This window comes from Miscanthus floridulus, chromosome 2 (genome assembly GCF_019320115.1).
Source record: "Miscanthus floridulus cultivar M001 chromosome 2, ASM1932011v1, whole genome shotgun sequence".
Taxonomy (NCBI): Eukaryota; Viridiplantae; Streptophyta; class Magnoliopsida; order Poales; family Poaceae; genus Miscanthus; species Miscanthus floridulus.
The window spans coordinates 171,689,667-171,700,874 of record NC_089581.1 but is presented as its reverse complement, the minus strand read 5'-3'; the positions used below and the strand labels follow the sequence as shown (position 1 = coordinate 171,700,874).

Genomic DNA, 11,208 nt, shown 5'->3' with positions numbered 1-11,208 from the left:
TGGTGGTGCATCCCCTTGTCTCTCCTTGACGCCTCCTTCCCCCCAGCACGATCTCGGTTTCGTCTCTCTCTACAACGGTAGCGCAACCTCGCTCCCACTTCCAACCACTCCGCCACTACCGCCCCGCCCGCGCCTGCGCCCACGCCTCCTCCCTGCGGCCTCGGCCGCGCCGGCGACATGGCCATCCCCGTCGAGGAGGCCATCGCCGCCCTCTCCACCTTCTCGCTTGAGGTACGCACGCTCGGCCCCTCCTCGCGGTCCTCGTTCCCGGCCGGCCGCCCCGCCTCAAATTCGCACCTGATCTGCGCGTCCTCGTAACCCATAGGCGAAATGCAGCGCTTGCGCGTTTTGGTCCGGGTAGCTTACGAGTTCATTTGCTTGCTCGTGCTCAAAGCTGGGAATGCTCGGTGAAGTGAGAATTTAGGGATTTTTGTATCAAAAATTGGCTTAGCGCAAAATCCGACTGGAACGACGAGGAGTGTCTGGTGGTTGCTCACGTGATTACGCGGGATAATTCATAATTGGCCCAGCTGCACTCCTTTTACCGATATATGCCCAATTTTAACACCCCAGGAGGAGTGTTTTGCACTGCTGCACTTTCTTATATTTAATCATACCGTGGAAGTGTTGTGACGAGAGAATAAAAGAGAGGGCATCCACTTTTGCTAATACCCATCCGTACTCAAAATGCCAGGCACCGATGGTGTACTTTAAGTGCACTGATAGGTGAAATGTAGAAGGATGTCATAGCGATTTGCAATACCTGCCAACTATAGTGTATTAGGTGTAGTCCAGTGGTTCGAATCGTGTTATAGACAAGTTTTGATTTGATGGTTCTCTGAACTGACTGAGAGGTGTTGACATTCCCACTTGTAGTCTGTGTTTGGTTCCATGATTGGTATCCCGTGGTATGTGCCATTCATTCTTCTTCGTATCAGAATGAATGTGTTGTGTTTGCTGGACTCACTTTTCAAATTAATTAGCTATATTTCAAATTTCAGGATGAGCAACCGGATGTGCAGGGGTTAGCTGTGCTCCTGTCTAGTGAAAGATATGCGACTAACAGTCCTATTGGTATGTGACAAACATAACATTGCCTTTTATACTGTTAGTTTTAAGTACATTAGTAATTACTCTACATGGCTGTCAAGGTGATGCTATAGGCTGATGTCTAGACAGCACTTAATATTTCTTCCTTTATACTATCCAAGCAAAACTTCGGTACTTGAACTAATATTAAGTGTTGCCACAGTTTCTTACTGCTCTACTGTCGACTGAAATTTCTAATTTCGTGTTCAGAGTACAGCGATGTTGCTGCTTATCGTCTATCGCTAGGAGAAGATACAAAAGCAATCAACCAGCTGGTATGTAGTTCCTCATTTTCTCTGTGATTGGTTGATTGCATTGTACATCGTCTTTGCTTCAATACCCATAAACGTTTCGACCCTGTTTGGGAACCGATGTCTTTAAGAGATGTCCTTGCAGCTGCTATTGGTCTAGATGAAATATAGAGTTTTAATCAAGGAGGAAATCTCAGTCATTGACTCATTGTAGTCTATGCTCCTGCTGCCTACCCAAGGCGTCTCGAGGATGCCACTCACTGATAAAACCACTTCTGTTTCCATTTTGGATTGCCTCCTTCCCCTGCCAGAGCACGTAACAGTGACAAATTAATTAAATTGCACCCAAGCACACGGACATGAACTTCCTTCTATGGTAATAAATTCTTTGCGTATATGGACTCATGTGTGTTACCTAAGATCCTCCCTTGGTTTATTGCCACTTGTGAACTCTGGCTGTACCTTTTTTTGTCTTTTATGATAAAGAATTCGAAGTTCATATGGGTCTCGAAGCTAGCCTTAATTGCTGCAAATATGCTGTAAATATGGTTAGCAAGTGCATTACCGTCTTTCATGAAATATAGAACGTGGGAGTTATTTCATGTTCCTATGGGAACATAACTCTCATTTGGAAGTTTTGAGTTCCAAATGGTCCCTATTTTGTCAGAAAAAACTTTGTGGGGACCATTTGAAGGAACAGAGGTAGAGCCTGGAAAGCATTTGTATGTTTTGATCTGTCGCCACCCAGTGCTTTACTGATTTACTCATTTCATGATCTTAATTTTAAGGTGTATGCACGTCTCTTTTTCTCTCTTTAAATCACTGTCTTGTCTGCTTCATGTAATCAAGCTATTTCATGTTGCACCAAATGAGATATGATTACTTTTTTTTCCACATAAATTGCAGAATACGCTGATCCAAGAAGGAAAAGAAATGGCATCTTTGCTGTACACATACCGTAGCTGTGTAAAAGCTCTACCTCAGGTTAGCCTTAGTTAACTTCCTCTGTCCACTGATTGTTTCATTATGCCATTATACTGTTATGTAAAGAAACTTCTTGCCATGCCTATTTTCTTTCCAATCCCACAACATACCAATATGCGCATACATGCATGTCAGTATTTTTTGTAATGAGTGTAATTAAGTAAACAATGTTTTCTACCTTTTTCTGTTGCTGCTAGTCTATTATACCTTATCCCAATGCCAGTTTTCTGTCATTAGATATGTGAAGTTATTCTACTTGCATACAACTACTCTCTTTTCCCACCTTCCATGCCAATCAATCAAAATCTAGGTGACCGTTGATCAATTTAAATTTGTTGATTGAATCAAATTCTCCGATGGTGCTTGGTATGTTCGTGAAATAATATATTATAGAACCTTGAATGCAGCTGCCTGATTCAATGAAGCATAACCAAGCGGACTTGTATCTGGAAACCTATCAAGTTCTTGACTTGGAAATGAGTCGTTTACGTGAAATTCAGAGATGGCAAGCTTCTGCTGCTTCTAAGGTAGTAGCTACAGAGTGTTTGATTTATTCGAGATACTTATCTCTTCTATAGGGTATTTCCTTTAAAAGGCACTTGTTGGAGCACATCTTGTTGAGTTTCACACCATTGTATCATCTGGTGCAGTTGGCGGCTGACATGCAGAGATTCTCTAGGCCAGAGAGACTGGTTAATGGACCCACGATCACTCATTTTTGGTTTGTTCTTTCTCCTGGTCACTGTTGCTTAGCATTTTTTTGAGACATCCTCTCAGATTGCATAGGAACATAGCTTCAAAGCTAACCTAATTCCTCCATGTTCTAACTCAGTAATTGTTTGTTCTTTTCTTTTCAAGTTGAGAATGATATTTATGATTTTATCTTGATATCACTCATGTGATTCATCTCCATAAGAGATACCTCTTTTTTGCTTTGCGTTCTCGGGATGGGGTTGCTGCTCGTGTTGGATTTCCTCTCTAACTTCCTTGGGAATAAAAGCTTTTCTTTTTCTTTGTTGTGTCGCTCATGCAGGTCTATGCTGAAGTTGCTTGACGTCCTACTGCAGCTTGATCATCTCAAGAATGCAAAAGCAAGCATACCTAATGATTTTTCATGGTACAAGAGGTACATGGTCATGCCTTGTCTTTTAGAGCACCTATGGCAGTGACAGAAATGAGTGTAGACTGTAGCTGCTCCAAAATTTTCTGACCTGCCAGTTGATCACCTTGTTATTTGATAGTTGTGTATGAAGCTGACTTCCAATTTTTCATTCCTCGATATGCTATTTCTTTTCCTTGGTGGGATTTATTTTTAGTGTCAATTAGTACAGCTGGAGTCCACATACCCTTTAGTGTGTTTCATAAACTACCATAAAAATGACATGCTCATATATCTGTGTTTTTATGCCCATAGTGTCATCTGATGTTCGTATGTAGCTGTATTGAATGTACTGTCTCAAGTTGCTATGACAATAGTCTTTGCACGTGTAAAAAAATTTGCTCTCTGAATAACTAGTTTAAGTGGCGGAGAGCAACATTTGCAACTTTGAATGGACTAATTTTTTATAGATACTATAAAAGTTAAGAATTCACTAATCACTTGCAATATAATTTGGATACTCTGTACTTTCCAGTAAAGCCTAAAATGGTAAGCATCTAGTAATACATGCCATGTCACTTTTACCACTTAATAAATATTACAACTTTGCAACTTACCTATTAGTCCAGGATCATATATCAACATCCAGATACTTTTTATAGTAAATTTATTTTCTTTTGATTTATGGATTCTAGGGTATTCCCATGTTTGATTGCTAGTACATGTCCTCTTAAATGCATCGATTGATTTTTGATTATGTTTTCATGTAGAACGTTCACTCAAGTAAGCACCCAGTGGCAGGATACCGACACCATGAGAGAAGAGCTGGATGATCTTCAGGTTGCTGCTTTGTCATTGCTCTTCATTACAGCTTCTTGTTATGTTGGAACTCTTAAATCCTTTCTGGTTATTTGTGCACCATTTATTCCTTTTAATTTACCAATTTCCCCACTCTGACACCACTATACAATCGAATACGATAATTTTTTTCTCGAACGAGGAAGGAGAGATGTGTGTCATTTCATTAAAGAGAGAGTACTAAATGAGTAAATGTTCGATGCCACACACGCAACACACTCAAGACCCAAATACTATAGTATAACTGAAACATGTGCACCACGCTTGAACAAAGGATATGGCCAAAGTGCAAGAACACCGACCTAGGGCAGAAGCCCTGGCTGTACGCCATAGCGCCCAGCGTCCACACTACCAAGTCAATTATGATAACAGGACACAAGGGCCTTGTGCACTATTTTCCTTGCCATTTTACTTCTACAGTGTTGGGTTCCATTGTGTTAAGCTCAGCAATTACTCCATGTTTAAAATAATAACAAATTAGTTGAGTTTATAAGAACTTGATCTACAGACATCAATTACAGGAATCGCAGGGGAATGTTTTTATTTTCTCTTGACAGTGTAGTTGATGCTATTGTTTACCAGCATCTAATGGATTGCATGCTTGTGAAGTATCTTGATTCTTGAGTAGAATAAACACTTTTGTAAAATAGTAGAAATAAGAGCACTTCAGAAATTCCGATTTTCAAAGGGATGGAAGTGGACTAATAAATTCCTCACTGAATTGTTTGACACATGCAAGTATTATCACGATAGCTAATATATATGCATTTTTAACTTGATTTCTCGCTTGCATTTGCAGATTTTTCTGAGCACCAGATGGGCCATCTTGTTAAATTTGCATGCTGAGATGTTTCGGACAAATACGTATCCCACTTTCTGTGTTTGAACATCACAATTGTTTGCTTTTTATAAGCATTCTATATGAGTTATTTCAGATGATTTTGTTGCTAGTAGTAGGAAAAAACATGCAATTTCAAAATTGATAGTTTTGATACATTTACAACAAAGATCCTGTCTCTTGTAAGTTTTCTTGCTGTGGGTGAGAGCTTAAGTAACTTTGTTTGATTGACTGAATGTATTTTTTAGAGCATGTTGAGAATTTAGCAGCCTGAACCGTGACTTGGGGCTCTTGGTGGGTTTCAACTCTAGCCTACCCCAACTTGCTTGGGACTGAAAGGCTATGTTGTTGTTGTTGTTGTATGTTGAGAATTTAGCAACACAACCTTGCACTTGAAATTTTTTAGTGAAAACTCACTTATTGGAACACCTTTTAGATGTCCATAATACAAATCTGCACACCAGTATCATAGATTATGTGCTTGTACCTGAGCTGTCTAATTAGCTGATTGTTAGTTATGTAATATTTCAGATGGCTATAAAATCTGCTTGTTGCTATGCACCTTGTTATGCTAGAACATATTAATTTTCACGGCTGTGGTTGCTTCATTTTATTTGTCAATCTGTTGTGATTTCCTTAACTTAAAACAACAGCGTTGAGGATATTCTACAGGTTCTTATAGTATTTTGTGTGGAGTCATTGGAATTGGACTTTGCTCTTCTTTTTCCTGAGCGCCATATCCTACTTCGTGTCCTCCCAGTTTTGGTTGTCCTAGCAACCTCATCAGAGAAGGAGAGTGAGTCGCTTTATAAGAGGGTGAAGATAAATCGTCTTCTCAATGTTTTTAAGGTTTGATCATCTCCGTGTAGATATCCACTTAAGTCTACTTTAATTAGAATTTTTGGAGGAGTTGATGTTTATCTGATTATGCTACTTCATGTTTTTAAACTTGTTATTGCTCTTACCTATTTTTTTACAGAATGACCCAGTGATCCCGGCATTTCCAGATCTGCATCTCTCTCCTGCTGCAATTTTGAAGGAATTGTCATCATATTTTCAAAAATTTTCCAGTCAAACTCGTCTCCTTAGTCTTCAAGCACCTCATGAAATTCAGGGTCGAGAGCTACAAGAATATCCTTTCTGCTGAGTTTTCTAAACATTTTTTCACAAATGGGTTCAAACAAATGTTGGTTTCTTACCTGGGCAGACTCCCTATTATGTACAAAAAACAGATCCCCATGATTTATTCCTCATAAAGGCAAATGGAATTTTGTTAGAGCAGGAAGCGCAACCAGAATGAACTAAATTTGCATATGGTAGGTCATAGTATGCTTGAAATTCCTTAACTAAACCACTTATCAGAGGCATTACTTGATTTTGAATCACATGGGAACTATCAGAGCTGAGCATGACGACTTCTCTATACGTTTTGCCTCTGCTATGGATCAGGTAAAACATATAATTTTTTTCATTGCATCACTCTATTAATATTTTTCTAAAATAACTGTAAAATTGATATCAGTCATGAGCCATCACTGTCGCTGTCCTTATGGATAATAATCACTGTCTGAACATTGTTTCCACCATTGCTCCCAACTGGATTCTCTATCTTTAGTTTGATGAAACATATATTTGCACTGACTATACCATACGTTGAGTCATCAAAAGGAAAAGAACAACTTAAAATGGTATTTCATTTAACACTGAGATAGTAACACTTATTTGTCTTTGGTGTGCTCTTTCATGCATTGATATTGATCTGTTCTTTCAGATGATAAGATTGAAGTCATCAGATGGTGTGGATAATGACTGGTCCCGAGATATCAAAGGGAACATGTATGATATTGTTGTTGAAGGCTTCCAGCTTCTTAGTCGTTGGACTGGCAGGATTTGGGAACAATGTGCCTGGAAATTCTCTCGCCCTATTTCAGATTCACAACAAAACTCCACGACATGTTTTGACTATGAAAAGGTCTTATCCGCTTCACTGCAAGCAGTTCTCACTTTTCTACAACAAGTTCTGATTGCTTTTTGACTACTGAAGCTTTTGTTATTAGTTACATAATTCCATTTCTTTATGTTGCTGCTTGTTTAAGTATAGCCATTCCCTTCCCTTGTAGTCAATGCTGCTGTGAATTAGATTATGGCAGCCTACTGTTCATTTTGGACCGACCAGGCAGTGCTAATTGGGAACTAGATTCACAGTGATTAGTTTCCTAATTTATTGGGTTTGTTCCATTGTAAATATATTCCATGTATTTTAGGTAAATTTCCTAAGTTTAGGTCTATGAATGGGTAACATTCCATTGGAATTAAGAAAGAATTCCTTCTCTTTTACTTGTTATCTTTCAATCTCTTAGTTCTTTTATCCAAATATATGTGCCTCTTGAGGCCTCGGCAAATTTAATATTTTATGAACCTTGGGGCCTCGGGGGTTATGTACATGAATGATTTTGTCTTCAGTAAATGGCGCCCCTCATACATCTGTCACTCTTCTGCTTATAGTTTTCTTCATTACAATGTAGGCTTTGTTATTTAAACATGCATCGTGGTGGAAAAGTTATGTTAGTAATCCATTAGCATTGCGAAATTCTCTTTTGTTTTCCTTGATTTGTTTTTGGTGTTGTGATAAAGTATTCCTTTATAACTTCACAACTCATAGTTACAATATGAATTTTTCACCTTTTTTGTGTTCATGAATTGATGTTTATTGTTGCTTTGCAATGCAGGTAGTACGCTATAACTATACTGCTGAAGAACGAAGGGCTCTGCTTGAATTAATTGGTTACATAAAGAGTATTGGATTGATGATGCAGCATTGTGATACTTTAGTGTCTGAAGCTTTGTGGGAAACAATACACATGGAGGTCCAAGATTTTGTACAGGATAAACTTGATACTATGCTTCGTACAACATTTAGAAAGAAGAAGGACCTTTCTCGGTATATAATTCTCTCTCTTGCAACCATCCTGTTGTTTACTTTACAGTGGACATTGTATATATGCTATCCAAAGTTCCAATGGGTTCAGACATTTCTGATTCTCTGTATTATTGATTTTGTGATTGACAGTCTTTGAACTGGGTCTTGTGTAACAATGCACTCCTATTTTGAGAATGGATTTGGAAAACTAAAAAGTTTTGCTCATTTCCTTTGTATTCTTTCAGGATTCTCTCTGATATGCGAACCCTCTCAGCAGATTGGATGGCCAACACTAGTAAGGCAGACCCAGAGCAGCACTCGCTACACCAAGAAACTGAGGAAATGAGACAAAACACATTTTACCCAAGACCAGTTGCACCAACAGCTGCACAGGTTTCATTCATGTTTTTGAGTATGCAATGATCTATCAATTTAAGTTCTTAGCCCCTGCATTGCCTGACAAAGTTCGCGTTCGAACATTTCCCCCAGTGCTCATACAATACTCTTCAAGATTGTAGGAGGCTAGGTGACAATGTTTTAGGGCAAACTGCATTGTTACTTTTTTTTTTTCTAGTATAAAATGGGAAAACTGTGCAGCTGTAGAGTCTTACCGCCTGTGACCGGAAGGTCCCGGGTTCGAGTCGCGGTCTCCTCGCATTGCACAGGCGAGGGTAAGGCTTGCCACTGACACCCTTCCCCTAGACTCCGCACAGAGCGGGAGCTCTCTGCACTGGGTACGCCCTTTATAAAATGGGAAAACTACAGTAGGAAATCATCTAGACTTGACTCATCTTTTCTGATTATTGACTTCAGTTTTGGAAAACTCTCTTAACTGTCAAATTCAATGAATGCACATCCTTATTACACTCGCTTGAAAAGTAAATAAAAAGGTTTGTCTGCAACATTTATTCTTTGGAACATTTATATTTTTGGCAGGGTGGGTTTGGGGGGGCGGGGGCGGGGGGCGGGGGGTGGGGGGTTGTTAATGTCAGAAAGTAGTTCATTTTAGCAATTAACTGGTCATAACAAACTGTAAAGTTCTCACTTTATTTATTTTATTTATTTATGCTGGAACATTTCTTTCTTGAAAGGCGGGCCTGGTGCAAGCGGTAGAGTCTTACCTGCCTGTGACCGGAAGGTCCCGGGTTCGAGTAGCGGTCTCCTCGCATTGCACAGGCGAGGGTAAGGCTTGCCACTGATACCCTTCCCCAGACCCCGCACAGAGCGAGAGCTCTCTGCACTGGGTACGCCCTTTATGCTGGAACATTTCTTGTATTTTTGTATTTTACTTAGAATATCTTTTGTTTACTGCACTGCTGACGTAACTATTATTGTTGTACTTTTACAGATTCATTGTTTGCAATTTCTTATATGTGAGCTTGTATCTGGTGGTAATCTGAGAAAACCTGGAGGACTATTTGGGAATAGTGGCTCTGGCATACCTGTGGAAGATCTTAAACAACTAGAGACATTTTTCTACAAGCTTAGTTTTTTCTTGCATATTTTGGATTATACAGGTGCGTACTTAATCTGAGTCAATCTTAAAGATAGCAATTCACATGCACTTAAGCTTTCTGTGGTAACATTTCATATGTTTCATATTTTAATCCGGGGACATTTTCAACTAACCTTCGTTTCACTACTATGAATTTCAGAAATTCATATTTACTGTTTGTTAATCCTGTTGCTTTGGAGAGTACAATTAACTGCTACCCTTTTTTGGTGTATATGCAGCGACTATTGGTACTCTAACTGATCTTGGGTTTCTTTGGTTCAGAGAATTTTACCTTGAATCTTCTCGTGTCATTCAGGTGGAGCATTTTTGTTTTCCTCTGTGAAGTATAATGAAATTGTAGATGGGAGGAACTATTAGTGAGAATTCAGATGTAGAATTTTTTTAAGCAGCTTGTTGTAAATACTAATAGTGCAGGCTAATACTAATTTATGTCTTGGTGACAGTTTCCAATTGAATGCTCACTCCCGTGGATGCTGGTGGACCATGTCATTGAATCACAAGATGCTGGTCTTCTCGAAAGCATTTTGATTCCATTTGACCTTTACAATGACTCTGCTCAACATGCACTAACTTCTCTCAAGCAGAGATTTCTTTATGATGAAATTGAAGCTGAGGTAGGCAGTTACCGTTGTCACACTTGACTATCCATTCATGCACTTCCATTTTTTTTTTACCGCAAAAGACTATGGGGGAGATCCCCACAGTGATAGATTTTGTATTAATAAAAGGTAGAACGTACTTACAAACAGGGATTAACTAAAACATCCAGCCAAACACAAAAGGATGACCGCAGGTCATCCTTGAAACGAACAGACTGCAAGAAACATTGATTTTTAAAGTTTGCCAACCAGGCCGATGGAGTTGGATCACGCCTCTGAAAAACCTTGTCATTGCGCATCTTCCACAACTCCCATGCTGCTATCAGGGCTGCCTCCGTGAAGGAAGGAACATTGTGAACCTGTCCCGCCTGTACCAATCTATCCGAAAGTTGCAACGTGTCATTCCAGTCAAAATGGATGATTGCCCAACATTCCTTCGCGGAGGGGCAGTTGAAGAATAAGTGATCAATGGTCTCCTCTTCACCATGGTTGCACATGACACAGATGTTATCATCCTGTATGTTCAGATGTCGTCTCTGGAGCATAGACTTGGTATTCAAACGGTCCACCAGGACAAGCCACGCAAAGAATTTCACGTGTGGAGTGCATCTAGATTTCCAGATGGCTTTGAAGATTGGATGTGCTTCCATGGTACTGAAGACATGAGAGTAGAAACACCGTGAAGTATACACATTGCCCTAGGTGGGCAGCCAGCAATCCTTGGCATCAGGATTGTATGGCAGGTTCTGTAGGTGCAGTTGCAGGACTTCATATTCCTCAAAAGCTTACTGCGAGAGCGGGAGGAAGAAAAGTTCATCAAGGTCTGTTGCTTGCATGACCTCCAGCATTGAGGCATTCTCATTACTTGCAAAGGATGCCAACCTTGGAAACTCTTGGGATAGAACGGCATCAGACCACATATCATACCAGAAACAGACTGTCAAACCATCCCCAATCTCACACTTGGCAATGCCTCGGAAGATGATGCTGAGACGAAGAACATCCTTCCACCAGAAGGAGCCAACTTCCCTAGATGCATGGGGTACTTTGGTGA

General features: G+C 39.8%; 1 pseudogene; it reads left to right on the top strand.

Moving 5' to 3' along the window:
- Positions 1–10,448, top strand: LOC136540673 (protein PIR-like; annotated as a pseudogene).
- The last annotated feature ends 760 nt before the right edge of the window (positions 10,449–11,208 follow it).